Raw genomic sequence first — 25,810 nt, 5'->3', positions numbered from 1 at the left:
CTAAATAAATAAATAAATATTCTTATCAATATTCTAATAAGTGTGCTTTATTTATTCTCTTTCAATACTATTAATTAGGCTAAATACATATAATAGACTGAACTGTTTAAGTAATTTAGAGAAAAGGTTTATTTTAGATGAGACAAAATAGTCACGTAAAATTAATTTGGAAATAGTAATGGTCACAATTTGCATGAAACTAAAAGATGAAATGGTAAGATGATAAAAAGAAAAGTAAAAAGAGAAGACCCAGGACTAACATCCAAAGCAAAGGGTAGAAAAAAAAAATCAAGCAGGTGAAGACAGACCATGCATTTAAAAAAGAATGCTAACAGTGATGCATGATCAACATATGGTAAAAAAAAAAAAATTCTGGAGAGATGTGGAAAGAAATAGCAACCTTCAGATCAAAAGTTATGGGTAACTCTAAGGAGAACACTTCTGTTTATAACTGAGAAGATCTAAAGTATTACGGGCAATATTTGTGGAAACAGGCAGATGGTGGAGCAATACCAAGTAATCAGTTATTTGTATTTGGAGATAAAGATAAGGTTCCCAGGTGGGTAACAGTGAGATATAAACCATTCTGTTCTCATGTGCTTCCAGAGAAGTCGCCAGTGTCCCTTTTCGTCTGTGTCCCTGCAGTTTAGCCATCTGTGAGCCCCATTTGACACTTTGGACCTGCTCAAGTGTATTGTTATTTATTTCTTTACTACTAGGTCTATCTTCTAAAGTGTGCTCTTTCACAATTATGTTAGATGGTCTACCACAAAGCCTTGCCACATAATGTTACTGATAGTGGCAGTTATCAAGATCGCCATAGTAAAAGTAGTAATATAAATGGCTGTTACTACGACGGTATGTATAGTTTATCTGTTATATCCCATTTAATACATCTTTCAGAATAGTTTTTTTAAATTATTATCTGTCATCTCCAATGTGAAAGCCAGAATGCTGAAATTCAATGCAGTTTGTAGGAAATAAGGGTTTTAGATCACCATCACTATGAATCAATGGGGACTGATTTGATATATGCTATCTCATTTATTTTTTCCTTTGGCTAGTGGAGGGGTCATTTTCAGGGCTCGGGTGTTGGCATTGGCTCTGAGCTCATGATGATCAGAGGACTATAAGTGATGCCAGGTATTTGAGCGGGGACTGGAAAGATAAAAGTAAAGGACTTGACTCCTATATTATCTCTCCAGTCCCTTAATTCTTTTCCTTTTACTGACACCTAAAATTCAACACAAGTGCCAGAGCAATAACTCAGCAGTTAGGTGTTTGCCTTGCACACAGCCAACCCAGGACCAACCCTGGCTCAATCCCTGGCATTCATTATGGTTCCCAGAACCTGCCAGCAAAGATTTCTGAATTCAGAGTAAACCCTGAGTATTGCAGAGTTGGCCCCAAAATACCAAAATAAATAAGTTAATTAAATGCAATTATTAAAAAAATTAAAAAATAGAATTCAATACAATGAGAATTCTGTCAGGATTGGATGAATTATGGCACACCGATAGCAATGGAGACTCCTAACTTTATAAGCCAAAAGCACAAATATCTTTCATGTACTTATAAATATATGAAAATATGTTTTATCTGTATGAAAATATATGTGAAGACACATTTTGTGTGTAACATCAGTGAATTCCAGGAAAATGCAGACAAATAGACAATGAGACTTCACCGCACATTAGTGAGAAAATCTATATCAAATAGCCCCCAAAATCAATAAATTCTGAGGGGTATGGTGTCAACAGAGTCCTAATTAATGTTGGTGGGAACATAATGTAGCTCAGCCTCTTTGAAAAATGGTTTTGCAGATGTCTCAAAAAATGTCTAAAATGTTCATATTACTCAAAGATTCACTCCTGGTCATCTACCTAAAGAACATAAAAATAATTCAAAAGAAATGTTGTACCACTAGATTCATTGCAGCACTATTTACAATAGCTAATATGTGGAAGCATACCACATATCCCCCAAAAAGACGAATATATAAAGAAATCATAGTACATAGAGAAGCAATAAAATAAATAACTCCTTCTGATGCTATTTGGATAGAATTGGAATTGGTCTTAATATGAAATGAGTCAGAAAAAATACAAATATTAGATGATCTCATTCATATGCAGAGTAAAATGTCACAAAGCAAGAAATTGGATGATATACAGTGGAAACAGACCCTGGGATATGGTTAATAGACTTGGGTTGTGATAATGCTCAGGGGAAGTTATGGGAATAGCAAAGGGATCCAAAAATGGGCCCAGTAAGACCACTACAAGTATAAAATATTAAATTTAGTACTTTAGTAAAAATTAAAAATATAAAAACAAAATCAATTCCAAAAATATTAATGATATTATAAATATATATATTTTAGAAATCATAAAAACATTTATATTTAGAATCACATTAAAAATATGTAAAAAAAATTGTTTTTTGGTTTTGGGCTACACCTGGTGGAGTTCAGGGGTTACTCCTGGGTTTACGCTCAGAAATCACTCTTGGCAGACTTGAGGGACCATATGGGATGCCAGGAATGGAACCTGGGTTTATTCTTGGTTGGCCATTGTGCTATCTCTCTGGCCCCAGAAATTCTTAATTATAGCAGTAACTTTAACAAAGAAGGTAAAAAAAATTATGGAGGAAATTTTGTTAATAGCAGCACAAGTGGTTTTATGTTTTTACTGGAATCTTCCATTTTTCTAGTTTGTATTATTTGTGACCTGAAGTAATTTGGGTTGTGTCGTGGTGGGGGGACTTTTGGTGAGGGAGGGAGCCATAAAAGAACTTGATATCTGACAATATAAGTGACAATCACTAATACAAAGAATATATTCATATAGACCACTCACAGAAATAGTTTAGGTAGATCTAGATAAAACTGTCAAAAATACAGAAAAATATCACTCAAGTCTAAATTTCTAATGAACACAACAACAAAAATTGTCTTAAGTATACCCCTTCAATTTTTGTGATCATACTTGCATTAAAAAGTACTCAATTTTAGGACCAGAGAGATAGCATGAAGGTAGGACATTTGGCTTCCATGCAGAAGAACGGTGGTTCAAATCCCGGCATCCCATATGGTCCCCAGAGCCTGCCAGGAGCGATTTCTGAGCGTAGATCCTGGAGTAACCCCTGAGCACTGCTGGGTGTGACCCAAAAACTAAAAACCATTAAAAAAAAAGTACTCAATTTTAAATTGAAATTCCATGTTAAAGTGAAAATAAAGGTGCCAAACAAGTACATTTTATCTGAGAATTACACTAGAGGAAATAAAGAAGTATTTTAGTCATTCGTTTGAAAATCTGTACTATTACTTATGTAAACTAGACCAGTTAAAAATTAGAGTTGTTTCTGTTTATTTTAAGCTAAATCATATTCACTAACTATATAGAAAAAAAACTTAGTCATAGATGTTTTTAAGTTCTTCACATTTTTCTCTTTCACACAAAAATAATTTAGAAAAGAATAATTTGCTAAGAAATATTTTATAAAAATATTTCCTAAAATTATTTTTAGTTATTTTTAAACAATATATTTTAAGCACAACATGTTAGCAAAAAAAACTAGATCTGATCATCTATATTATAACTTTGATTCACCAGAAATTTTTTCTTTCTACTATTTTAAGTTTTAGAGTATGTTATAATCTGAATTTCTAAAGTGTCCAATTACTTGTTGCTTAAAATTACAAATGACATAATTTTCTTCTAAATTTTTATACTTTGTCAATATGAATAGGCTTATCATCAACATGAATAGACTTATTTGTCAATGTAAGTAAGAGATAGATTTATTTTCCTAATTAAAATCAGTCCTCTGAAAGGCCCTAACCTTTTAAGTTCTTGAAATACTAAAAATACTCACTTAACTTGTATTGAAATAATATTAGGCACAATTTTGCAATTTTGATTTGTGAATGACAATGACTCATATATATGTGTGTGATATGTGTGTGAATATATTTTATTATAAGGGATTGTTTTAGTCCTTGTTCAAATCTACTATTTTAAAGTAAATTTTTTCTGCTATTTAAATACTAACATTTACAAAACCAGGTGATTTGAAATAATCAAGTATTCCTTTTGAAATTAGAGTACTGACGTTGGGATTACTTTATTATTAGTATTTCCTTTTTTACTGCTAATAGTCTAAGTGTTTTGTAACAGTTCTTTGCAAGCACTGAAAAATTAAAGGCAGAGAAAGGAATTCATTAGTGCCAAAGCTCATGTGTTTGACAATAGCTTCTGTCTTAGAGTTGTTAACATTTTCAAGATTCCAGAAATTTTACAAGAATATCTAAACAAATGCAGAAATGTCATGGATTCAGAGCATGAAATTTGTCCTTAACATACATGTGTTTTTAATCAAACGCTCAGTAAATGGGTATTATTTTCTCCCACAAACTAGCTGTAGCTCACTATGTACTATTCCATTGTACATTCCTTCATTTAATTTCCAAGGGGAGAGAACGGGTGGGGCATGACAGAATATTTGGAATCTAGTCAGAAGACTATTTAGTCTTCAGAGTACTACAACTGATAATTTATTTTGTTCGTTATTGTATACTCTTGTCTTTCTGAACCAGCACCTGTTTTGATGTTATAAATTTCTCATTAACAACTCCATCTGATAAAATAAGGGGAAAAGTCTATACTGTGAACCGTGCACAGGGCCAAACCAGGTTCAATCCTCAGCATCCCATCTGGTACTCTGAGCCTGCTAGGAATGATGCCTAGCATGCCAGGAATGATTCCCTAAGCCAAGAGCCAGAAGGAACGCCTGTACACTGCCTGGTGTATACCAAAAACAAAAATTGAACTGCATTAGAAACTGTTATAAAATGACACTATTAAACCGTACACGTTTTTAATCTATGAAAAGCACAATCGATAAACAACTAGGAATGAATTATGAATTATGCTATGTGAAGTACAATCAATGCTATAATAAAATAAATACAAAGATAAAATATATAAAAATGTTTATTTAATGAGTTCTGCTAGTCTAATTTATACATAATTTGGAATTAGCTTTTTTGGCTTGTTTTGTAAGTTTTGTTATATTCTGTTTATCTGTGAGTGCGTGTGAATTTGTGTGTGTCTCTATGTCTGCATGTTGTGTCTTTGTTACAGCTGAGCCTAAAATATATTGTCCTGGTTTCTATACCTCCAGATTATCTACAAGAATAAGCCCATGGTAAGTTCTATTTCAATGACATGCTCAAGTCATCTTTGCAGTACAGTAGGTAGGTAGTGATGAATTGAAACAGTTTTGCATCCCCATATCCAATATTTATAGCTAGTGCTGTCAAAAAATTTATGCAGATTAAAATATAGGTCGCTGAATTATTTACGTATCATTTCTATTAGTGAGATAAATCTGCAAATTACAAATAGTTTCCAGAAGCCTAAAATCATCTAAGATAATTATTACATTATACTATTTAACTGTGTAATTGATTCTTTAATGAATTGGTCCCTAAGTGAGTTTTGAGCATTCGATAATAATTGGATTCTAATAAATAGTATAAATAAATGAGTGATTAATTCTTTTATATAGAAAGGCCCTTAATCTAACTAAAACACCTAGATAATAGAATCTTAAGCATTGCTTAAGTTGGAATGCCATCATTATAAATTATAAATTTTAGACTGGAACAAAAAATGTTGATTCTTTATTTTGAATGGAGGGGATCACTTCTTTAATAAGCAAGCTACATATTTTAATTTCATGTGTGAGCTTAAACTATTGTGACTTGTGAAGATTGAAGGTTTCATAGTGACAAAAGTAAAGGTATTAGCTTTTTTATGACAAACACATGTTGTGACAGCAGGAGATATTTACAAAAGCACATTAAATAATGGGTATATTGGGATTGTTTTTCAAGTTTATTGAGGAGGACACTCTTTTAAGAAGAAATAAATGGCTGTATCTAGGAGACTTCATGGTCACTGGCCAACTGTTAATGCTCAGCACTTAGTATCTCTGCCTCGTACCCAGCCTTAGCATCTTAGGAACTATTAAGTTGTTCTGTCTACTAAAAGGCAATTGGCACTTGAGAGCAATTCTGGCATGCATTGTGCAAATGGAACCTGAGAGCCAAAAAGGCACAGAAACTCAAGGAACCAGCATTAGTTATAAGAGGTGCCATTGGTGTTTGCTCACAAAGAGCCAAACAATATACACAGCTGGCAGAAAACACATGATGTTAATTGGTTCTGTAGCACCACTCTCTCTTCTTTGTTAGGAACAGACATGGTTTCCTTTTGAGTATATTGTCTCTAGACCCTTGAGTAGAATTTGGTCCTTCTATTAGTCAAAATAACCCCTCCTTTTTCTATCCATGTCACTCAAGCACCCTTCCAAAATGTAACGACTGAAATCAAAGAGAATGAGTATATTTGAATATTAGCACTAAGAAAAATGTTGTGTCATTTCTGTAATGATGTTCCTGAGTCCCTTACAGCTATATGTAACTATGTTTCTCCTTTTTTTTTTCTGTGTCTACTTTGATTCTGAAACTTTTACATAATCTTGTAATGAACTCTTTTTTTGGCAAAGCATGTGTCCTACCATCAATTCTCAAAAAGATCAACTATAAAGGTTCTTAACTTTTTGCTTGTTTAGTGTTGAAAATGCATATTTTTAAAATCATTAACAGCTACTCTATGGTAGCATAATTAGTCAATTGCTTGGGATAGAAGAAATTCATATTCAAATTTATTGATTTTATTCTTTCTCAAATAGCATCTTTTCTTCCAATCTAATTTGTCAAACATTAGTTAGTTCATCAAATAGTCTAGCAAATTCCAGAGCGATTTTTTAATTCAAAGCTTCTTAGTAAGAGGCTGAATATAGGACTTCAATTGATAGGACAAAAATCTTGAATATCAAGATGACAATATTTTGGAAAAGGATTTTAACTTTTGTTATTTTATCTTTTTATATTAGAATATAAAATTATCAAGGTTTATTATATACTAGAAATATGTTTTAGACTTTACTTCATTTCCAATCTTTTTCATAGTATATCTAATATCCAGGAGATAGAAAAACAAACTTAATAGATTTCCCAAGATTTCATAATGTATTTATTATTTTTATTCACTTTTAAAACATCTTTCTTCAATATATCTAATTGCTTTTAAGTCTTTTATTCTGAAGAAGGCTATGGGACCTATGCATACTAAGGTTGCTTTTAATTATACTTTTCTCAATCCAAATTATAGATATTACATAAATTCTCTCAACTTCCTTAAAATTTCGTATTTTGAGAATGAAAGGTTAAGATTTTCATCAATATGCATTAAAACTGTACAGAGTTGGGAGAAAAAAAATAAAGCTGTACAGTAATTAACTTTTCATAGTATTACTGATCTTTCTAAATAAATATTAAGTCAAAATTTATCCTGTAAAAATTTATATTTCAGTTCAATCTGAACAAATCTACTTCTAATCAAATACAATGAGGAAAATCCAATTTAATTATGTAGGTTAGAGTCTATATCAGACTCTGCCCATTTAAACTTGGTATCTTCCAGACCAGAAGTAAAGAACTTCATAGGCTAGTTCTGCTAGCCATCTTACTCATAAAAAAGACTTGATCTTATGGCTAAATGATGATAAATAGAAAAGAATTATATCAAGACAATTTCATAAGCTTTTATGAGGAGCTGACATAAATTAAAGTATCATCAATCTTGTCAATAGAAGTCAGATATCTGGACAAGTACCTCTGTAGCAACAGAGTAGTTTAAATTTCTTTACAACAAATATTCTTTCTTAACTACATTTGACTTATTACTATTACTTGCTTTTTGAACGCTGACCATTTAAGACCAAAAGACATAAATTAACGTGTGCGAGAAAACCAAGGTAGATAACAGCTTTGATCAAAAATGATGAATGTGCATGCAATAATTTATACACTTATACTACATTACACCCAAATATAATGAGCACGCAATTTTCCTCTTGAAAACTTTTCAGAATGTCTGATATATAAAATATGCCCTCTTAGTAGGTTCTTAGCTGAGAATATGTCAAGATCAGTTAACCCCTGCCTCTGAAGTGCTATTTCTCAATAATAATGGTTCTTTGATCAGAAATGTTTCGTGCATTGAATGGAAAATTAAGTCTTTATCTTAACTGTAATGGTTCTTTGCTAATGGATTTAAACTTAGAACTGTCACGCCTGGGACAACAGAGCTATAGTACAGTGGGTAGGGCACTTGTCTTGCATGTAGCCAACCAGTGGTTTGATCCCCAGAATCTTATATGTTACCCCAATCACCGAGCAAGGAGTACTTCCAGGAGTAATTCCTGAGTGCATAGCCAGGAGTAACCTCTGAGCAACACCAGGTGTGCATTTTAAAAAAAGAAAAGAAAGATAAAGAAAGAAACTGTCATACTAGTCCTTTCAAATGATGAAGAATAAAACCATTTTGTATTTGAAACAACTTTAAGACCATAATATTTTAATGACTTAGTGTTCTCAAGATAATGAAAACAAATATATGCATACCTAGATTCATCACAGTTCTATTTACCTTAGCCAAATCTGGAAGCATTCCAAATAGTCTACAGATGGATGAATAAATAAATTGTGATATATAAATACAATAGAACATCATTCAGCAACAAGAAAAGAAGAAATCTTTTTGCTATAACATGAGTGAAGTTAGAGAGGAAGTTATGTTAGAAAAATACTTCAGGTGGAAAAGGATAAATACCAGTTTACTAAATATAAGGTGTAAAAAATAAATAAAGAGGTTTGATATGGACAGTATTAAATGAAAGCAAAACCTGAGCCTTTGACTGCAGAGCTATGGCTGCAAGAGTGTGAGGAGGGTTTGGAAAATAAGGAAGAAAGAGAATAATTAAGGTTGTGTAAGGATAGTGGTACAGACTTTGATAACTTTATTCTTGATGGTGTGGAAACTTTGTGCCAAAAACATTAATATTAGCACTATTCCAACCATAGTAGCTTTAATTCAATCTATAAAACAATACTAAACCAATGTAAATAATATCTTTTAGATTTATCTAAATGATTAAAAATATAAAATTTAAAGATACTTTATGAAGAGAAATTTCCTGAGAATGTTCAGTGAAATCTTCTCCTTAATGTCCTCCTACATTTTTCCTGATGGAGACAAGAAGATGGACTCTTCCTCTTTAGTTCTATTTATTTGTTTCTTTGGTCTTTCTTTGGGATACACGTAGCTGTGCTCAGGGCTTACTCTGAGTGGGATTTAGGGATTAGTATAGTGTTCTAGGGAATGAACCCAGGCTTAATTGCACCTTACCCATTATATAATCTCTCTGACCTCTGACTTTTGTTAATGTTTTTTAATTCTACAAGATATCCTAGAATTTTACGCTAAATTCACACATCCCAGAATAATCAAATTTCTCTTTTCTAAAGAATCATTTTTTTCTACAAACTTGAGGAGATAGTGGTGGTTCAGCCTTTGCGCAGAAATGTTCAATAAGTGTTCATGACTGAAAGCAGCTCATTAATTATTTAAAGTTTTCAAAGTAATCTTTTAGTAATCTGGACAAAGCACTTTAAAAAATTTGTATTTAAACATCGTGGTTGCAAGTTTGTTCATAATACAGTATTTTTTTTCCCCACAGATAAAGTTTTTCATGATTGATTTACAGTCACACAATGTACCACAACTTTTTTCAGTGCACATTTCCCACCACCAACGTCCCCAAGTTTCCTCTCACCTTCCCTGGTTCCCTCTTCCCTCCAACTAACCCTCCATATCTGCTTCTGGGTCAAGAAATTTGCATCACTATTTCTCTCTCTCTCTCTCTCTCTCTCTCTCTCTCTCTCTCTCTCTCTCTCACTCTCTCTCTCACTCTTCCTTTCTCTCTTTTTTTGACATTGTGGTTTCCACTACTATTAATAAAGGGGTATTATGCATCATTTTATCACTTTATCTCCTTTCAGTACCCAGTTCTTGTTGAAAGTTATTTGGTAGTAGGCCCTTATCTATTCTAGCTGCACTCTCGGATCCTTGTGAAAAGCTTCCTAATCCTAATCCTAATCCTCATTTCTGTTGTCTCTAGATATCATCCCACACTGTCTTTTATTTTCTTTATATCCCACAGGTGATTGAGATTATTCTAGCTTTATCTCTCTCCCTCTGGATCATTTCACTCAGGATAATATTCTCCATGTACAAATTTCATGATTTCAATTTCCCTGATGACTGCATCGTATTCATTGAGTAGACATACTCGAGTTTCTTTACCAATTCACCTTTGTTAGGCACTTGGGTTTCTTCCAGATTCTGGCCATTGTAAATAGTGCTGCAGTGAGTATAGGAATGCAGAGGACACTTTTGTATTGTGTTTTTGTGTTCCTAGGATATATCCCTAAGAAGTGATATTTTTGAATCATAAAGAAGCTGAATTTCCAGTTATTGTTTTTGTTTGTGACACTCAGGGGTTATTTCTGCTCTGTGCTCAGAAATCACTCCTGGAAAGCTCAAAGGGATCACATGGGATGCCTCAGGATCAAATATGGGTCAGCCACATGCAAGGCAAATGCCCTACTCACTTCACTAGCGCAGCCCCCTGAATTTCCAGTTTTGTGAGGAATATTTATATTGTTTTCCATAAGTGCTAGCTTAGATGACATTCCCATCAATAGTGAATAAGAGCCCCTTTCTCCTTGAATTCATGTCAGCTCTGGTTGTTCTTTGTGTGCTATTCTCTCTGGTGTGAGCTGATAAATTATTGTTGTTTTGATTTGAATCTATCTGATGATTAATGATGTGGAGCATTTTTCTTGTGTCTCTTGCACATCTGTATTTCTTCTTTAAGGCAATTTCTATTTATTTCTTCTCCCCATTTTTGATGGGATTAAATGTTGTTGTTTATTTTTAAGTTCTGCCAGTACCTTATATATCCTAGGTATTAAATCTTTATCATTTGGGTATTGGGTGAATAGTTTCTCCCATTACACAGGTGGCTTTTTTTAATCCTACTCATTATTTATTTAAAGTGAAGAAGCTTCTCAGTTTAATGGAGCCCCATTTGTTTATCTCTGATTTCACTTGCTTGGATAGTGGTATTTCATCTTTGAGGATACCTTTTAGCTTCAATGTCATGGAATTTTCTGCCTACATTTTTCTCTATGTCCTTATGGTATGAGGTCTGATATCACAGTCTTCAATCTATTTTGATTTGTCCTTTGTATATAGTGTTAAATAGGGCTGAATTGATTTTTTTTCATGTAGTTGATGGCCGTCCCAACCCCACTTGTTAAAGAGCTTTCCATGCTCCATTTTGTGTTTCATGTCTCCTTATCAAAGATTAATTGATTTTAAGTCAGGGCAACATTCTCTGAATTCTCAAATATATTCCAATGATCTGAGAGTCTGTCTTTATTTCAATATCATGCTGTTTTAATAACTATTGCTTTGTAGTACAATTAAAAGTTGGTGAAAGTGATGCCTCCCATCTTTTTTCCAAGGACTGCCTTTAGCTATTGGTGGGCATTTATTGTTCCAAATAAATTTCTGGAGTGTTTGATTTACTTCTTTGAGAAATGTCTTTAGAGGGATTGGAGGTATGTGTGTGTGTGTGTGTGTGTGTGTGTGTGTGTGTGTTTAATTAAATCAGATGAAGGGTAGGGAAATTACAGTTCATATGAGTTCATAGAATGCTTGTCTCAAACACAGGCAGAGGTGGGGAAGAAAGAGATGGGGGACATTGGTTATGAGAATGTTGCACTGGTGAAGGGGGTGTTCTTTCTATGACTAAAACCCAAATACAATCATGATTGTAATTATGGTGCTTAAAAAAGATATTATTTAAAAAATAATGACAAGTTTGTAGCACATTTCTTACAGATATCATTCTATTGGAGTTTTGATAATGTATCTAAGGACAGGGAACATACTTGGGGTGAAAGTTAAGGGGCCGGAGAGATAGCATGGAGGTAAGGCATTTGCCTTGCATGCAGAAGGACAGAGGTTTGAATCCTGGCATCCCATAATGTCTCCCAAGCCTTATAGGAGCAATTTCTGAGCATAGAGACAGGAGTAACCCCTGAGCACTGCCGGGTGTGACCAAAACAAAAAAAGGGGCTGGTGAGGTGGAGCTAGAGGTAAGGTGTATGCCTTGCAAGTGCTAGTCAAGGAAGGACCATGGTTAGATCCCCCGGCATCCCATATGGTCCCCCAAGCCAGAGGCAGTTTCTGAGTGCTTAGCCAGGAGTAACCCCTGAGCATCAAATGGCCCCAAAAAAACAAAAAGAAAAAAAAAAAGAAAGTTAACTAAAAAGGTATATAATTGGAAGTAAATGACCATTCAGAGGCCAGAAATACGAACTGTGTGTGTTTGTATGTGTGTTTGTGTGCTTGTGTGTATGTGTGTAACTAACACTAATTCTGGATTCTATAGTATTAGTCTTCAGTCTTTCTGCATTCTCTGTTCATTTCATTCCATTGCAAATATCTCAATTTCTCTATCTACTATAGAGTCATGTAGTGAGAAATAAACTTTATTGACCAGATGAAAATCATAAATTATACTATGAAAAGTGTTTTGTCCATGGCTATCCTTTGTCTAAGGATTGTCAAGACTCTAGCAGAGTGACATTTTAAGGAATGTGTTACTCATTTGGCATCTGCCCATCACCTGATTGAATTAAACACACACATACACGCACACACATGTTTCCATGAGAAATATTTTATGCCACATTCCAGCTTCCAACCATAGTCAATGTTAGGTAAATGAAAGCATCAGTCTGATGTTTGAGAGATCTTGTAGGAGTAAAAGCACTTCTTGCATGCTACAAGTACAGTGTGAATCCATGGCACCACTTACGGTTTCCCAAGCATCATAGGAAATGATTCTTTCATTCAGAATCAGGAGTAAGTCCTGAGCTCCATCAGGTATGGCCTCAAAACAAAATAAAAACATAAATTAAAAAAAATCACTCTTTCTGGGCCAGAGAGATAGCACAGTGTTAGGGTGTTTGCCTTGCTTGCAGCTGACCCAACACGGATCTGGATTCTATTCCTGGCATTCCATATGCTCCCCTGCCAGTAGTGATTTCTGAGCACAGAGTCAGGAGTAACCTCTGAGCATCACTGGGTGTGGCCCAAAAGTTTAAAAAGATCATTCTTTCTTACTATTTAAATATAATTCCCTCTCATATTAAAAAATGAATACAGGCAAGCAGAATCTATGCATAGTATACATCTTATAAAAAGTTTTCTGTGCATAACTTTTTCATCTCCTACTGGGAAGCATCTTTGGTCCATGAAACTTCTGAATCCTACAGAAATTTGGAAAACTCACCCTGGAGCATATACATTGCTTCTGCCTCCCAGGATGTCCTTGTTTCACTTGGCTAAATTTTTAACTCCACTGAATTTCCCTGTGGCAGAAAACAGAAGCCTGTGCCTGGCAAGGAAATGAAGACTACACTCACAAACACACATACACATCAATTGAAAATCATTATTTTCAATTCACAAAAGCAGGGGTATAGGTAAGAGAAAAAAAAGTTCAGACCAGAGGTTAATAAAGAGTGGTGGAGAGTTATTGACACTTTAATGTCAGTGATATGTAGCCAACTTTGTACATAAATAATATAAACTCAAGTGTTATTAAATCTTTTACTTAAGCTATCGTAACAGAATATATTTTAATAATTATTTTTCTCAAGCTAATTTCTGAATTTATTATGATGAACAAACACATTTCAGCTCTGGATTTGTACATCTATGTGGCAAGACAGGCCAAGGTGAATTTCTTTTATTGGGGGGGGTCATACCAGTGGTTCTCAGGACTTATACCTGACTATGTGAAATATTTTTAAGGCATAAAAAATTGGGGGGGGGTGCAGAAAGACAGTACAGCAGGTAGGGCATTTGCCTTACATATGGCCTATTTGGGTTTTATCCTTGGCATCCCACATGGTTCCCTGAGCCTGCCAAGAGTGAGTCCTGATCACAGAGCCAGGTGTGGAAAAAAGAGGGGGGACAGAAGAAAGTATTATAACAGTGAGAAAAGGAAGTATTGAGGGAGCAGGAGTCAAGGGCCTTGGGCACATCAGTAATATGGGGACTGGTAAGGTATAGTTCTATATTAAAACTACAGAGTCAACAACACTGAAAGATAGACATTCAAACTTCAACAACAAAATTGTAAAATGCACCTGTCAAGTTGCAGGCTAGGAAGATAGGAAGGAACTTGGTAACACTGGTGAAGAGAAATCGACCTGGTGGTGGGATTGGTACTAGAAAATTATAAACCTAAAGATCAACCATCAAATGTAACTTGCATTTACTTATTAAGTTAAAATATAAAATATAAAAATTTAAACGTTCACAAAATATATAATAACCCAAGATTGAATAAAATTGCCTGATAGCTAAATATTTCTATTCTTGGGAATGTACCCAAGCAGTGAAACCATTCATTATAAATAAACAAAATGTGACATATTGTATAATGGAATTCTATTTAGCTATCAGAAAATGTAAGATACTTATATGTGCTACAAATGGATAAACACAAAAGATATTATGGTAAGTAAAATAAGCCAGGCATAAAAGAATGCATGCTATATCTTTCATTTACATGGAAGTTTATAAAGGGAAACGTTGGTGGGTAAAGGAAACAGATTGATTGCAAATGGACACATAAGTTTTTGAAAGTGGTGGAAAGCTTTGAATTTAATTGTTCTGATGACTGAACGATTCAATAAATCTACTAGAGATGATCAAACTGCATAGTTTGTATGGGGAGATTTTATGATATGTAAATTATACTTCAATAAAGCTGTCCAGGAAAAAAAATCTGATTGATCATTCAGCTTGAATTGGAGAAGGGGAAAAAGATCCTGTGACTAAAACTTTTGAATATTCATAGCAATTGCGTGATCCCTCTTTTCCCCTCTGTGCATTTTAATATGAACTATCCCAAATGAGGAAGCATGCACTCATTTGCTTAAATTCCTTTTCTTGGGTCTATGCTACCACATCCTAAAAAGTTCAGGTAGTAAAACTGGAATAGACAAATGTTCATCTAAATATTCTTATATTTTTAATGACCAAAGTATAAAACTGAAGTATAATAAAACTTGCTGTATCATTTTCTGTCCTATCAACAAAAGACAGTTGTAAAATGCAATTCTGGCATCCAGCAAAAACATTACAGTTGCATATACAGGAAACTACTATACATATAACTACTATATCTGAGTATTTAGGCTGAACCTTTTTAACTATTACTTATTTACAGTGCTGTATATCCATGGTTTAATTCCATAGACAAAAATATGTGGAGTTGTCAACAGTCCTACACCCAAAGTTTCAATGTCATCTCGTTGCCAAAAGAACCCTTCGTTCTTAGTCTTTTGGTTTCCTGCCAGTACATATTCTACATAGAAGTGAAATTATCCATTAATTTTCTTTCTCATCATTATTGCACAAAGTATGATTACTTCAAGTTCCTTCTATTTTGTTTGAGTAGGAACGATGTCATCTTTCATCCTGATGGAGTAGAATTCCTTGGAGTAGGTATTGCACGCTACTGCTATTAGCATAGATGTTCATATTTGTGCAAGTACTCTTTTAAACCAGGGCAAAAGCCCTTAGATCATTACCTAGCAGTGGAGTTGCTATGTATCTATCATGTCCTGTAACTGCTATTTGGGTGGGAAGAATATTCTACTTCTGGAGACAGGAGAAATAAACTCCACTGGAGAGAAAATTCTTCCTGCTGCCTCCAGGGGCACCTGACCCACAGCAGTCACGGTGTGTAGCTCGACTAGCACATGTTTACAGACTGGTGAACATCAGAAATATTCGTTTTATTAGGTAGTTGCATAATAGCCTTTTATTTTTGATTATTTATGCATTAGCAATGAGCAATGGAGATGCGCTATGTAGGAAAGTTATTATTTGCTAATTTGCTGCTTTTAAAATACACCGCACACTATCTATTATGTATCACGCATTACAATTACAACAACAGTTTAATTAATCACCAGCACCCTGTTTTGTACCAATCGACAGCAGCATTCTGGGTAATGGTGTTGTTTACCATTTAGCAAGTAGCAACATTTCACTCTGTTTCACTACATTAAACTGCTCAAATAAAGCAAAAGGAGATTGAAAAGAGTTGGCCATCTGCCTTTATTTTCTTTTACTTTTGTTCAAAAAAAATAAATAAATAAAACCTCTAAGAGAAAGCATAGCCATGAAACCGATAGTGACAAAAAGGACTCTTTTATTTTTCTTTATCAGTTGGGAATCTCATCTCAATGCAGTGCTGATGAATAGTTTAAGAAATCAAAAAGAAGCCTGCTTTGTGGATTTGGAGCAGGTCTCAAGACCAGCCATGAAGCCTAATGATTATTTAACGGTGCTGCATTCCAGGCTGGTGGCTGTAAGCCTCCTTTCCCCACCCTTAAGAGTTTGATGAATAGGTCTTGTGACAGCCAGTTAGGAATAAACAAGAATTCATCAGTCTGCATAAGAAGAAGCCAGTTTATAGATTAAGTTTCCTGAGGTAATTCATGAGGTCAGTCCCATTGAGATGGAGACTATTAGGGCCCAGCTCTCCAGAGTGGCTATCCAAGCAAAGTCAGCCCAAATGGACCTTGCACCCTCAAAGCTCCCTTTCAGCAAGCAGCCTGCCATTTTTATGACCCTGCTGTTAGGACGCCCATCAGGTTGTCACTGTGCAGATCTGCTAGGGCGAGACCTCATCGCTCTATTAAAGAGCTCTGTGACCCTATTGATTCGAAGTATTTAAAGCAGGGGTGAAGTTCAAAGCAATTTCTTTTCTCTACTATTACTCAGTCGCTCTGTGTCTTGGCTCTAAACCATCTGCTGTCAGGTCCTTTCTGTGGTCTGATTCTGGAATCTGTCACTGGAGAACAGAGTCGTTTTATTTAAAATAAATTGGATTCAGTTTTCAGCATTTCGCATTGTGATCAATGCTTTATGGCCCTTCATCTGGGGGGAGATTTCACTGCGAGTCTCTCCTTTTATGCCTCTTTAGGGCCAGCTGTGGCCGCCAACTTCGCCTCTGCCTCTGAGGTTTTAGAATGGAATCAAGACTTAGAAGTAGGTAGGTAGCAGTCACTGGCTCCTCTAATTGGCCAATCGACAAAAAATAACCACCTTTTATTAAAATAGAAAGTGGTTAGTGGTAGTAATAAATAATAATCATAGTAATAATAATAATAATAATGCAGGAAATAGACAAAAAAAGAACTCCCTCCCCACCATCTGACTGTAGTTCCAGGACCCACATGCTAACAGTATATTTTTTTAATTTTTATTTGTTCCAAGAAATGAAAAGAGAGTAAACAACTCAGTTATTTTTAAATGTCAGCAGGTAATGCAAGACTGGAAGCCAGGTTTGAAAGGTGTTTTGCAAAAACAATGCAGATTGCCATAATTCAGTGAAACCTGCACGAAACAGAGCATAATGTGTATAGTTTATAATATACTAAGATACTATGGAAGCTTTACTAAAGTGATAGTAGCACTCTGGTAACCTTTAACCTACCCATGTTTAGATAAATATTCTTCTTAGTAATAGTGTTATCAGAAAATAAGAAATGCCAAGTCTGAGTTAAGAACATTTTTAAAGGGGCCAGTGGTAGGGCTTTTGCCTTGCACGCGGTTACCCAGGATGGACCTTAGTTCAATTCCATGCGTCCCATATGGTCCCCCAAGTCAGGAGCAATTTCTGCGTGTATAGCCAGGAGTAACCCCAGAGCATCACCTGGTTTGGCCCAAAAAGCAAAAAAAAATTTTTTTTTAAATCAATAAAATATTGGGAGGTGGCGGGATTAGGATTTCAACATGTTCTGGGACTATTTTTGGCTCTGCTCTCAGGAGTGACCCCTAGCTGTGCCCCAGTATCTGTGCAGTATCAAGGATTTGAATCTGGGTTGCAAGGATGCAGAGAAAGGGCTTTAATCCTTGTACTATCTCTCAGCTCTAGGAAAATGGATTTTTCCTATCTCTCAGCTCTAGGAAAATGATTTTTTTCAAGGACATAGGCCGAGGAAACAATAGAGTTAAGCGTTGGTGTTGTACTCAACATTATTAGCAAAGTGCAAAATTAATCACTTATTTTCTTTCTTTTTTTTTCATTTGTTTATCTGTTTTTTTTTTCAGCCACACCCTGCACTGCTCAGAGGTTAATCCTGACTCTAGGGCTACTCCTGGCTCTGTGTTCAAAAATCGCTCTTGATGGGCTCTGGGGACCATATGGAATCCCAGAGATTGAACCTGGGTAGGCTTTGTGCAAGGCAAATGCCCCATTCTTTTCGCTAGTGCTCCAGCCTCTTTTCTTTTCTTTTCTTTTAAATAATTACTTTATTTAAGCACTGTGATTACAAAATTGTTCACAACTAAGTTTTAGTCATAGAATAGAGACCAAAATTTTTCATAATTAAGTTTTAGTCATAGAATAGATACCAATCTTCACCAGTGCACATTTCCTGCCACCAATGTCCCTGGTTACCTCCCACCCTTGTACCCCCTTGCCAACCTCTGGAGGCAAGCATTTTACTTCTCTCTGTTTCTCTCTCTCTTTTTTTCTTGATTGTGATACTGTGATTTGCACTATTAATCAAGGGGTACCACGCATATCACTTTATCCCCTTTCAGCATCTCATTCTTGTCCAGTGTGATCAATTTTAACTATTATCACTACTTCTCTACCTACCCTAAGTGCATTCACCACTCTTTGAGGCAAGCTTCCTACCATGAAATATTCCTCCTGGCAGTCATCTAGTCGCTTACCTTCTTTATATTTTATATCTAGACCTGATGTAGTAACAGCAATGGAAACACTTCTCCCGACTCTTAGAGTCTCTTTTAAATATCTCTCTATTTTAGAAGCATCAGAGTAGACAATAGGTTATTAAGAAAAATATTATCTATGAGTCAGTGCTTGGGGTTAACCAGGAACAACCCTCCTTAGCCAAAGCTGTGTTCATTTTTCAACCCAGCAAATTGTCTTTTGTTCCCAACAATGCTTAAAATGAAAAATTGTTTCCCCTAAGAACTTCTTTATTTAAAAAAAAACTTTGTTTATTGATTAATGGATTGCTTGGTTGGTTTTTGGGCCACACTCAGTGGTGCTCAGGGGTTACTCCTGACTTTGCACTCAGAAATCTCCCGTGGCAGGCTTGGGGACCATATAGGATGCTAGGAATTGAACTGCCCCCCACCCCAGGTTGGCCGCATGCAAGGCAAATGTTCCACCATTGTGCTATCTCTCTGGCTTCGGGACTTCTTTTCAAACTTAGCATTCTCATCTCTCAATGATGATTAATATTTTCCTAGTTATATAGCATGATTCTATATGTGCCTATATTTTATGTACCGATTCTATTTCTTTATGTCACTTTTCAAGTTCTATAGAATGTGGCACTGAATGTCTCTGTACCTCACTTATTCTCCAACCTTTTGAAATGTTTCTTTTCACCTATCTAGCAATGTTTATCAAAATTTCTCTAAATCATGTTATCTGGTTTTAACCTATTTTCTCACCTGATTAATCCTTTGAAAATAAGTCTTGGTCTAATCATTGAAGTATAAAAACCCATATGCCCCAGAGAGATAGCACAGGATTAAGGCTCTTGACTGGCCCAGAGCTGAGTCTTGTACGATCTCCAGAATCATAGAATGGTCCCTGAAGGGCGACCAGAAGTTATCCTTGAGCACCAAGTCAACAAAAAAGTCTTGAGCACAGAATTATAAAACAACAATATAAAAAATGAATAAATAAGTGTCCACAAAACCTAGAATTCCTTCAGCGTCGTATGGAAAAATATTCCTTGACTCCCCTAATCTACTTTTTTACCTATTCTATGCTCTAGTTTGTGAAAGTCTGTTTCCCCTGAGAAAATTGATACTTCTCTTCTTTGAGTCCCCAATTTACACTGAACATTACATATTGTACTTTGCAATTAGTATTTTGCACTTACTCATAGAATCTATGGCATGTAAATATTCTTTAAAACTATTTATTAAATAGTGTTGGCATAATAGCACAGAAGATATGGCATTTGCCTCGCGTTTTACCCACCAAGGTTCTATCCTTGGTTTCCCATAGCTTTCACATTAGTGACTTCTCTGAGCCTGCCAGGAGTGATTCCTTCTGGGCCCACTAGGTCAAATTCAAAAACCAAACTAACAAACAAAAAGCCATTTACTAAATCAGAACCTAGCAAAAGGAAAGAGGTCAAAATTTTATTTGTTCAAAATGATGCAGGATTTATGCCTTTGTTAATACAAGCTTTATAATGAATATTATTGCTTACAGCACTATAATGCTTTTCAGCTTCAAAACTGTCTTAAAACATCAATGTGTCTAGCTATATTAAAATGGTTTGCTGGTTATAGTGAAATAAATGTGAAATTTTTATCATGTATTAAATTGTACTCTCTTTAAAACTCATGTCTTTAACAGTGAGAAATGTTGAATTCTTAGTCATCATAGTTTTGTTGTTTTTTTATAATTTTGAATGAGCATCTTTTATTCTCTTATAGTTTATATTTTTCCAATATAGAAATTGTGCTATCAGAGCTCTGAAGTGCAAGTATATGAGAAAGATTTTCAATAAAGATAGAACAAAAGAGTTAAAAAATATAATAGTTTTTGTTAGGATCCTTTAAAGAAGAGAGTAGTAAATGAGAGCTGATACTAAATCTCTTTTACATTTAAAAAGAATATTGTGGGTGTCAGTTAAAGTAGAACACCATTATAAATTAATGAATGATCTTGGATATGTAGAAATTTACACAGGATGCATTTTAGAAAGAAATTATAACACGACAAATCAAGAGTTTTCATTCAAAGAAAACTAAGATGTAAAATCATCTATGTTCAAAAATAAGTGATTATTATATAATTTTATATAATGTAAGTATCTTTACTATACAATGTAAATGTTAAGACTGATCCATGTCTACTCCTTATTGCTAACCTAATTTTGCTCATGTGTATGTGTGTGTATAGATGTGTGTGAAGCAAAATAGCCATTTTAAAAATAGAAATAACTGGGCCCGGAGAGATAGCGAGGCGGCGTTTGCCTTGCAAGCAGCCGATCCAGGACCAAAGGTGGTTGGTTTGAATCCCGGTGTCCCATATGGTCCTCCGTGCCTGCCAGGAGCTATTTCTGAGCAGACAGCCAGGAGTAACCCCTGAGCAATGCCGGGTGTGACACAAAAATCAAAACAAAAACAAACAAATAAAATAGAAATAACTTAGATAGATGTGATGGGGTAAAAGAGAGAAAGTATGTGTTCAAGAGAAAGCACAGACTTCTCCAAAGTGGAAAAAATAATAAGCAAAAATACAGAGATCAGGAAGCAAGATACATGTTAAAGGGAGAACACAGGCTTGAAGAGCAAGCTGCTAATCTAATTTTTAATACTTTATTTCCTAAGAGAAATGATTTTTAAATAAACAATTTATATCTGAGAGTAGACATAGAGAAAACTTCAATTGAAAATATGGATAGATTCTGAAGATACTAATTCTATTTACTATATGTATTTATGTCAACCTTGAACAAAAAGAAATCAAAGAATAAAGCTTTTCTTTTCTTGAAAATATACTTAGTCTATTAGGTGAGAGAAACGTATTTCCAACTACATCTCCTACCAATCTAATTATAATTATTTCCATTACATATACTTATTTGTTACTGAAGTCCTAGACATTTTTTCAAAAATAATATCCAGGATAAGCATTCAATGTAAGTGCATGCAATATCAAGTGTTGAATACTGAGTGTGTCTGTTATAATCAATAGAATTGTTAATATAATTAAATAATTAAATAAAATTAAATAATATAAATAAAGAAAAAATATATTCAGGATTTAGAGAGACAGTATAGGATTTATGGTACTTACCTTATATGTAGCTCACCCATTTTTAAATTATAGCAATAAATATGGTGCCTTGGGTATGTGTAGGTGTGAACCCTAAGCAAGAAGAACCCTATGAAATCACTATATGTGGCCTATTCCACCATCAATTTTTTCTCATTTCTAAGACAACATGAATTCACTTTTCTCAAATTTTAAAAAATAGGGGCCGGGCGGTGGCGCTAGAGGTAAGGTGCCTGCTTTGCCTGCGCTAGCCTTGGATGGACCACGGTTCGATCCCCCGGTGTTCCATATGGTCCCCCAAGCCAGGAGCGACTTCTGAGCGCATACCCAGGAGTAACCCCTGAGCATCACCGGGTGTGGCCCAAAAACCAAAATAAAAAAAAATTTTAAAATAGTTCTTTAAGATAATTTTGTGAATCATAAAAATATTTTACCTACTTCTTATTTTACGAACACAAAATATTTCTGATTTTGAAGTTCCTCTAGTATGTCTTTATTTTATGAAAATGAATGCTGAAGAATGGAAGCAAGATAACAATTCAGATATTATAAACCATTCTTTCATTTATATTTTTATATTTTAATTCAAGTTTTTTTGTTGTTTCAATGTCTACAATGACTCTAAATCACTAATAACACAAAGGAAAGAGGTGAGTAGTTATAACTTAATACATTTTTATTCTACCTTTAAATTTATCTCTATCTTTATATTATGATTATGATATATATATATGATTATGCTCTAGATGTAAAATCATGAGAAGAATATGAAGAAAATAATACATAAGACTCAGTCCTTATAATCAAGAAGTTTAAAAGTTAGTGGACAGGAAAAATCACAATAACACTCTACTTCTAAATTTACACATAAATTTCAGACAAATAAAAAATAAAGATATGATGGGGCTGGAGAGATAGCATGGAGGTAGGGCATTTGTCTTGCAAGCCCTTGGTGGCTCAAATCCCGGCATCTCCTAGGGTCCCCCGAGCTTGCCAGGAGTGATTTCTGAGCGTAGAGCCAGGATAACCACTGAGCCTTGCTGGGTGTGACCCAAAAACCAAAATAAATACATAAATAAATAAATATATGAAATTATTGTTTATATTAAATTTCTCCTAGAAAGGTCTAGTTGGTCAGAATCATAGTTAAAAATAATTTCAAGATTATATTGGTAAGAAATTCTGAGATTAAAAAATATTGCTATCTAATCAAAATCAAGGCTTTGTTCATAAAAGAAGAAAATAACATAGATATTGGGTCAGATAACTTTTTGCCATAAAAATCTACTAGACAAGTGAGCAGCTTAATTTACCAACTTTATATTCTCTTATAATTCCACTACATTAGCTTCATTTTACAGAGGATCCTGTTCTGTATTTGGAATTTTAAAAATTCTACTCTAACTCTCCAATGTCTTCCTTTCTTAAATTGCTGGGAGTTGGACCAAGAGAAGTTGTCTGCATAAAAATATCATTCTTAAATATATTAGATCACATTCTAAGACTTATTTCCAAGGATATTCTACCTTGGGGACTGATGAGGTTCTTTCATGGCCGGGGTGAATATTATCCTTGAGACAAGTCATCTGAAGTCAGTATTCTCTACTGATACAAACAATTCTACATCTGAGGGGTAAAAAAGAGACAGATATTTACAGAACATATCAATACAGCCTAGATATGCAGGGAGATTACAAATGTATGCAAAGATTCTTATTGCAAGCACAAAGCTATGGATGTGGAAAAGATAGGGTGAGGTCATAGAATAGGTAGATACTGATCCTAAAATTATAAATTTGGATATAGTTCTCAGTTCCTATAAAAATAGTATCAAAATAACAAAACAGGAATTAGTGTACTGAGCGGCTTGGCAATGTCTAACTTACACCTGGACATGTAATAAACATTTGTACTCATATTCTTAGATCTGCAAATGTTAAGGGTGAAATGGTCAACAACTATGAATTCTAAATGATTCTATTAAATCTCTACTGGCATTAATGTAGTCCTGGGGATAATACTTAGAAGTGGAATTTCTGAGTGAAAGGACAGCTCAATTCTGAGCTTCCATATTGTTTTCAAATAGGTGTTGAACAAAACAGCAATCTCACCGGCAGTGGATGAGATTTCCTCTTTTCATTACATCCCCACCAACAAAGATTGTTCCCAGATTTGCACACACATTTGAGGTCTAGATCTGGAGTGTTCTGCCTATGTTTTACTAATTTTTATAAATTCAGCTCTGATTTCAAGGCCTTGATCCACTTTGAATTGCTTTTATGTAAGGTGTGAGATATAGATGCAGCTTTAATTTATTACGAATTATGTTGCAATTGTCCCAACACCATTGTTAAAGATGCTATCTTTATTCCATTTCATGTTTTTGGCTTTGTCAAAAATAAGTTGGTCATATTTATGTGGATTTGTTGCATATTCATTTCTGACCCACTGGTCGGAAAGTTTGTCTTTGTTCCCTTATCATAATTTTGATCATATTTTCATAATACAGATTCAAGTGAGGTAATGAGATGCCTCCCAGTTTTTTCTCTTCATTATGGTTTGAACTATCCATGATCTTTTATGGGTCCACACAATCTTTATAATTAACTGTTTAAGTCCTTGAAGAATGTTGTCTAAATTTGGTTAGAGATTACATTGACTTTAGATAGCAATTTAGATAGGATGATTACTTTGATATTTTGATAATATTGATTGTTCCAATCAAAGAGCATGGAATGGTTTTCCATTTCCTTAGGTTTTATTCAATTCCTTAAGTGTTTTGTAGTTTTCATGCTATAGGTTCTCACCTCTTTAGATAAGTTTATTCATACATACTTGGTGATTTTTTGACACTACATTAATTAAGATAAACTTTTTCATCTTTTTATTTTCCTTTGAATCATTTGATAAAGAAATACTACTAATTTTTGTATGTTGACTCTCTAGTTAGCCACTCTTTAGTATTGATGTACTATGTTTAGGAGCTTTTTGTGGACTCTTTAGGGTCTTCAATATATGTCATCTGCATATAGAGATATTTGACTTCCTCTTTAAATTTGGAGCACTTTGATTTTCTTCTTTTGCTAGATTTCTGTTGCTAAAACTTCTAATATGATGAGTGGTGACAATGGACACCTTTTTTTGTACCTGACCTCATTGGGAATGCTTTCAAGATTTTTTATTTGTTTTGTTTTTTGGGGCCACACCCTGTAGTTCTCAGGGGTTATACTCCTGGCTTTATACTCAGAAATCACTCCTGGCAGGCTTGAAGATCATATGGGATGTCCAGAAATTGAACCCAGTTGCCCACTTGTAAGGCAAATGCACCCCCTATTTTTGTTGAGTTTTAATTATGAGTAGATATTCAATTTTCTCAAAAGCTTTCTAATTGATATGATCATATGATTATTATCTCTATTTTTATAAATGCAGTATATGATGTTAACTGATTTCTGTATACTTGAAAACCATTCTTGTGTCACCAACATAGATGTAACCCATTTGATCATGATATATGATATTTTTATGTGCTGTTGGATTCAGTTTGCTAAGAATTTGTTGATCATCCTCAGGGAGACTACTCCAAATTTTTTTCTTTTGAAAGCCTGTCTGCTTTGGATATTAGTTTAATGTTAGGGTCATAGATGGTGTTAGGGAGAGTTCTGGTTTCTCTGATATTTGCAAAAACTTTAGTGATAAATGACAGTAAATCTCTGAATGTTTGATAAAACATCTGTGCTTGAATTTTTGTTCTTGGGGAAAGTCTTAATGTTTCAGTTTTCTTGCTTGTGATTGGCCTTTTAAGGCTATCTACTTGCTCCTCATTCTGTTTTGGGGAATTCCATGTTTTTAGAAGGATATTATTATTATATATTCTGCCCCTATTTTT

The sequence above is a fragment of the Suncus etruscus genome, chromosome 10, assembly GCF_024139225.1.
Source record: "Suncus etruscus isolate mSunEtr1 chromosome 10, mSunEtr1.pri.cur, whole genome shotgun sequence".
Classification (NCBI taxonomy): domain Eukaryota; kingdom Metazoa; phylum Chordata; class Mammalia; order Eulipotyphla; family Soricidae; genus Suncus; species Suncus etruscus.
The sequence above is the reverse complement of the archived record's forward strand: the minus strand, read 5'-3'. Positions refer to the sequence as shown.